This window comes from Cibotium barometz, chromosome 43 (assembly GCF_041138505.1).
Source record: "Cibotium barometz isolate CiBa-2024 chromosome 43, ASM4113850v1, whole genome shotgun sequence".
Lineage (NCBI taxonomy): Eukaryota > Viridiplantae > Streptophyta > Polypodiopsida > Cyatheales > Cibotiaceae > Cibotium > Cibotium barometz.
The window spans coordinates 26,122,948-26,130,380 of NC_141088.1; positions in this window are offsets into that span (position 1 = coordinate 26,122,948).

Below are 7,433 nucleotides of genomic sequence, written 5' to 3' on the forward strand. Positions count from 1 at the left end.
AAGGGAATAGTGTTGAGTGTGCAATCTCTCTAGTCATGGAGTTTTTAGTGTGGTTTAATCCACCTTAATCTTATGCTTAATCTTGTGTCCTTCACCATGATCAATCCCATTTCTAGAATCTTAACATGGTATCAGAGCCAAATGGGCTCTTGGTCATGGGTGATTATTATGTATATTAGCTTGTTTGTGTGTTTCTTTGATTAAGCATTATTTTCAGCTTATTATGAAAAAAAAATTATGCACACTCATATTATCATTTGGATTTGCATTTGTGATGAGGATTTGAGAGGAGATTTGCATTTGTGAGGATTTGAGAGAAGATTTGCAACAAGGAGGTTGCATAGAAGCTGCTCAAGAGAGTTGCAAATGGAGTTTTGCAACATGGAGAGCTTGCTCATCATCAAGGAAGCTGAAAATGGAGATTTCAGCATTATGAAGGCTATGGAATCTTCATCATCATCAAGGAGAAGCTGCCAAGAGAAGATATGCTGCTGATTATGCCTTAAGAAGGTTGGTTTTGTGAAGTTTTGCCTCAAAGTTTTGTGTTTGAGCATGGAAGAATGTTCATATTTGAGAAGGGTTGCTAAGTGTGGGATTTGTGGATCCCATGGTTCTTTGCATTTGGGCAAAGAGTGTAAGAGGTGCAATGCTTGTCTAAGAAGGGACAAGCAGTTATGGGCTTGGAAGAAGTCCATGGTTGAGCACATTGGAAAGGGAAGATGCTCATTGGTATGCTCATGGCGAATGTTGGGAAAGCAATTGGGGCTTTCAAAAGGTTTGCACCTTGGTTTCTTGAGAGAAACCAAAATGGAGAAGCACCCTTGAGTGGTGCATGCAAGGGAGAAGCATGAAGTTTTTGGAGCTCAATGGGAGCTCATGGTAGCCATGTCAATGGCAATGAAAATCCCAATGAGGAGATTTGTTGGGTGAATCAAAGAAGAGATAGTTGGTGTGTGAAGCCAGTTGTGTCATGGAGGAGCTGCATATGGAGCTCATAAGGAGCTCAATGGTATTGTGGCCATGCTAATGGCCAAGTTCAAAATTCAGAGGAACGGCTGAGGAATCAAGAGATGACAAAGCTCTAAGCTGTAGTCTTGAGCAAAATGAGGAAGGCCAACAACTATTGTAGCAAAGTGAGCTGCAGAGAAACGATAGCGCTAAGAAAAGACGTAGCAGGCAGGAGCCTTGAAAACAATAAAGCACTGAAGTTGGTGGAAGCCGTAGAGGAAGTAGGCAATGAGGCCGGTGGAAACTGTAGAAGAAGCGGCCAGCATAAGTAGATTCAACAACAAAAGACGGAAAGATGCCAGGTCAAAGTTGGCATGGCGAGCTGCTCAGAGCAAAAGAAAGCGGTGCAGGTAGTTGTCGCTTTCAATGTTGTCCAGGTTGAAGGTGCGAAGCTGCAACTTGCAAGCATAGAAAGTGCTGCCAAGACCATAGCAAGGAAAACAAGCTTGAAAGCTTCAAACTCTGGATATGGCGGCTGGAGTAGAAGAAGCGTAGACTTGCAACAGTGGGAACGATGTAGAAGACTTGGAGCTGGCTGGGAAGAGTTGTATTCAAGGTTGCCATCGGAGCTGCTCTCTACGACAATAGGTAGTGTAAGAAGATAAGACAGAGCGGGTCCCACGCGGGGTGCTAGCATGTGGAGCGTAGAGGTTATGGTGGAGATAAAAGTGCAGGTCGAGAACATGCTAATTATGTCACCAGCAGCAGCAGCAGTCTGTCAACGTGCAGAAATCGACAGACGTGGAGGAGAGTTGTTTGGGTGCATTCAACACTCACGAAATACAAGGCATTTTTTCATATGCTTATAAAGCATAGTTAAAACCTTTGACAAGAAATTGTTTCACACACATAGTTTTTTTGTTGATGAAGATGTTCACACACACTTGGGTCCACTGCCCGGCTTTGGCCAAAAAGGCTTTGTAATTTTTTATTTTTCACCCAAAAATGATGATGGGGTCCCCACGAGCATGCGTGCTCAAAACAGAATTTTTTGTAATCATCCATGGTATGAGGGTAACCTACCCGAGCTCACTAAGAAGCTCAAAATGGTTGTCGTGTGATGTGTGCAAGAGCGATGCACGTGTGAGGTGCATGCGCATGGGTTGGATCCCACCCGAACTTCCATGTTCAAATCGGACTCAGTGGTTCCGCTGTGAGCGATGAGTCGGCTCAAAATGGACTAGGTGTCTAAGATGGTAGACACGCGCACACATGTTTGGTTGATGGACACTCCAATGTATCATTGAGGAGGAGTGTTGAGAGGTAGCGATTGTATTTGTGCAATGCTACATTGATATGGGTGATGGATGATGGGTGAGTTGTAGAACACCTCGATTAAGAGGGGGTGTTGAGAGATATAATCGCGGTGTTGTGTGTATATGGGAAAGCACTCTAGAAGTGCAAGATATTGTGGTGAGATAGGAATACCACATGTAATATTGCATGGTGTGTGAGAGTTGACCAAAAGAGTGGAAAAGGGAGTGCCACATGGATGATGATGTGTAAACTGGGATAAGGCTTGAGAGCCTATATCATTGTATGGTTCATTGTGATATGAAAATACAAGGGAATAGTGTTGAGTGTGCAATCTCTCTCTCTCTCTCTCTAGTCATGGAGTTTTTAGTGTGGTTTAATCCACCTTAGTCTTATGCTTAATCTTGTGTCCTTCACCATGATCAATCCCATTTCTAGAATCTTAACAGGCGAGCAGGTAGGCCTCCACATCCTTGATGCCGACGGGCACCACCTCCTTGAGACCCAAAGGGACATGGGGCTAATGCTTCTCGGAGAAAGCCTCGTATTCGAAGGGCCAGTGCACCACGCAGGTGCCAGGCTGGGCCCCCTCCTTGATGTGCATGGTGAACTTGTAGTACTTCACTAGGACACCCATGAAGCTGTTGAGATATCGAGCTCATCTAGTGAGGCGGTGGACACTGATGACCCGCCTGGGGGATAGGCCCCATAGTTACACCACTGGCATGGTTAGTGAGATCATGGGTGATATGCGGCCAGTGGAATGACAGGCTGTGTGACAGCCATTCTAGAGACTGGCATAGTTATAGCGCCAACTCATTTAGTTGGGTTCACACTATAGAGAACCCTAGTATGTATTTGGTTGAGTACCTTTTCATTGTGTGTACTCTTATCTTTGTATATGGTGTATTGAGTGTTAAGTGAAGAAGAAGAAGATTTTAAGTCTCTCACCTTGTGTGTTCTCTTTTAGGGTTTTGTGAGTGTGTGTATGCTTGCAAGAGCTTAAGATCTCTTCTCCCCTGCATCTTTTCATGGTATCAGAGCCTGGTTCATGCTAAGGCCTGAGCTATAAGCAAGATAAGCACAGGAAGCGATACGAGGGTAAGAGCTTCATCTACTCTCTTCCCTATTTATGTTGGTGGTGACTACACCATTGTCGGGAGCTCTATGGGAGAGGCACTGGCAAACGATCTTTGACTGAGGAGCTTTCTTCGCGGGAGTAAAGCTACAGGGCAACTATGTTGTCCAATCGAACAACATATTTCGGTCTGAAAATGCATTTCGGGTGCGTTAGGACCTCCGTTTTTCGAAAAGTAGGCAATTTCGAGCACTGTGACTAAGTATCAATTCTATGCAGAACTCTGTTTAAGAACAGTAGGAAGACAGATTGGTTGTGCAGACATTGTGTGTGCTGTAAGGAGGTCAAACAGTTTGCCATTGGGTGTATGTATGCACATTGAGGTCACTGGTTGTGACATTTGAGTGTAGTACAGTATCGTTGCAAAAAATACAGCAATTTGTGCGCAGGACAAACTAGAGTGCTATTTCTGGAAAGTTTGTGTGTCTGGCAAGATGTCAAATGATGGCATAAACTAGATTGTTGCTGAGAAGCTTGACAAGAACAACTTCCATGCTTGGGGGTTCAAGTTGACAAATTTCCTGATGGGAAAGGGTTATTGTTGGGACTACATAGAAGGTGAGCATGAAGAGGCACTGGAGATACCGGAGATCAATCCGACTACTGCAGATGTGAAAGAGTTCAAGGATTGGAACCAAGGAGCCAGAAAAGTTATGTATTGGCTCTCTATCAGTATACAGGACACCATGATTGGGCACATACAGGATGCCAAGTCCCCCAAGGAGGCATGGGACACCTTGGTAAAACTCTATGAAACGAATACCAAGGCACGAAAGATACAGTTGAAGAATGAACTTCATACTATGGAGAAAAAGAGTATGTCTGTGAATGACTATGCATTGAAGATCAAGGGTATTGTGGAATCCCTTGCATCTATTGGCGTTTCAGTAGATGATGATGATAAGGTGGAAGTTTGTCTACGTGGTCTTGGGCCACAATACAAGGCGTTCAAGACGTCTATTCAGACTCGGGAAAACATTTCCAATTTCATAGATTTGGTGTCTATGTTGATTATAGAGAAAAGAAGAGCTTGGGTGAAGACCAACAGTCTTCACAAAACAAAAACAGTTCAGAGCAATAGGCCTTCTACACAAGTTCAAGAAGAGGACGAGGTAGAGGAGGCCGTGGATGCGGCCAAGGAGGTGGCCGAACAGGTAATCAAAATTATGGCCCAGCAACAGCAACAACAACAGTTCCAAAATTCACAACAACAACAACAACACGCAGGTGGAAGAGGTCGTGGAAATTGGCAAAGGAAGTATAATGATACATGTGGATGCTTTTACTGTGGTAAGCCTAGACATGTGCAGGCAGATTATTATAAGAAGCAGGCTGACATACAAAATTGGAAATTGTAGCAAAATAACTATGCATCCTCGAGTAGAAACAATGAGGATAATGAAAGGTTGTTTGTTATGCAGCATGTCGTTAATGCCATGTCTGAAAATGTTGAAGCAGCACATAAAGATGATGTATGGTACATTGATTCAGGTGCTTCAAACATGACAAGTCATGGAGAGTGGTTCAAGGAGATGAAAAACCTTGAAAGACCAGGTTTTGTGAAAACTGGGGATGACATTGCTTATCCAATTGCCCATGTTGGAGATGTGCCATTGTCTATGCAGGATGGCAAAGTGAAGTACCTTGCAGATGTACTTCATGTTCCAAACATAACAAAGAATTTGGTTTCAGTTGGCCATATGATTGAGCAGGGTTTGCAGGTTCGGTTTAACCCTCATGGTTGTTATGTTGAAGACTTTAAAGACAAGTGGTTGGTTGCAAAAGGCAACAGAGTGGTTGGTTGCAAAAGGCAACAGAGTGGGCAGAATATAAATATGCTTGAAGTGAGTGCTGCGATGTTTGCAATTAGGAATTGTTGCAGACAAAGACATTTGGCATAAAAGAATTGGACATGTGAATGTGCAGAGAATGAAGTCTATGCAGACTAAAGGAATTATGACAAGGCTGCCAAAGTTTAAAGTTGAAGGTATGCAAAAAATATGTGAAGCATGCCAATTTGGAAAGCAAACAAAGCATGTATTTCCACGTGACAGAAATGTGAGCAGAAATGCACTAGATGTTGTGCATTCAGATGTATGGGGTCCTATGAAGACCATGTCTATGGGAGGCTACAAGTATTATGTGACATTTATTGATGACCACACAAGGAAAGTGTGGGTATACTTCATGAAGGAGAAGAGTGAGGTGTTCACTCATTTTCAGAATTTCAGAGTTATGGTTGAAAAGCAAATAGGGAAACATGTAAAGTGCCTAAGGTAAGATGGAGGGGGAGAGTACTTCTCCAATGAGTTCTCTGAATGTTTGAAGAAGAATGGTATTCAAAGACAGTTTACATGCAGATACACTCCGCAGTAAAATGGAGTTGCTGAGCAGAAAAACAGGCACATTGCTGAGATTGCGCGAGCATTGATAGGAGAGAGAAGAATATGCCATATAGCTATTGGGCTGAGGCTGTTTCTACAGTAGTTTACATCATGAACAGGACTCCAACTGCAACCATACATGATGTAACTCTAGAGGAGAGGTTTACTGGCAGAAAACCTGATTTGTCTCATCTGAAAGTCTTTGGACGCATTGCATATGTGCATGTGCCAGATGAGCTGAGAACTAAGGTGGATCCAAAAGCTGAAAAATGTGTGTTTATTGGGTATTCCCTTGAGCAAAAGGGATACGGGTGTAACCCTGCTATACATGCGAGTTGAGGGTAAGCAGGGATGTAGTTTTTGATGAGATGATCAGCTGGTATGCTGTTGAAAAAGAAGCTGTTGGGACTGATGTATGGAAATGTGGTTGCACAGAATGCAAGTCAGCAATCACAGTCTTTGAGTGGACCAGGAGAGTCCTCATCTCTAGTGGTTCAGTTGGAGTGGCAAGCTGCATCATAATACTAGCCCTGCAAATGTGATTAGTACATCACATAAAGGCAAAGAGAAAGTGGTTGAGCCCCTTAGTATGCTTGACATTTCTGCAGGGCATTCTCATGCTGATGGAGAGTCTAGTGGCTCAGAGATGAGCCTTAATGAGGATCTTGGGATACCAGCTATGAGAACACTTGGTGTAAAGAAGGCTATGGAAGCCATGAATGCAAAGCTGCGAAGATCTGGGGAGAGTGAAGAATCGTGTGCAGAGGTTTACCTATGATGGTTATGTGGCACATCACTATGCATACATGGCAAAAGTTGTACAAGTTGTAGAGCCCACATGCATTGATGAGGCTGTTGGAAATGTGTGTTGGGAGAACGCTATGGATGAGGAGATGGATGCACTATATGGAAATGAGACTTGGGATTTAGTGCAATTGCCTGAAGGCAAGAAAGCCATTGGATGCAAGTGGGTGTACAAAGTAAAACATAACAGAGATGGAAGCATAAGCAGGTACAAGGCTAGATTGGTAGCCAAAGGATATGCGTAGACATATGGCATTGATTATGAGGAAACTTTTAGCCTAGTTGCCAAGATGGCAACAATGAGAGTTGTGATAGCAGTGGCTGCATCAAAGCAATGGTCTTTACATCATATGGCATTGATTATGAGGAAACTTTCAGCCTAGTTGCCAAGATGGCAACAATGAGAGTTGTGATAGCAGTGGCTGCGTCAAAGCAATGGTCTTTACATCATATGGCATTGATTATGAGGAAACTTTCAGCCTAGTTGCCAAGATGGCAACAATGAGAGTTGTGATAGCAGTGGCTGCGTCAAAGAAATGGTCTTTACATCAGATGGATGTAAAGAATGCATTCTTGCATGGGGATTTGTAGGAAGAGGTGTATATGTTGCAACCGCCTAGTTATGAGGATGTGAATCACCCCGAGCATGTTTGCAGGTTGAAGAAAGCCTTGTATGGCTTAAAACAAGCACCAAGAGCCTGGTCTGACAAGATTTTCGAATATCTTGTCACTATTGGCTTTCATGTAGCCAATAGTGACAAGATTTCCGAATATCTTGTCACTATTGGCTTTCATGTAGCCAATGCAGATTTCTCGCTATATGTGAGACACAGTGATAGAGGGGT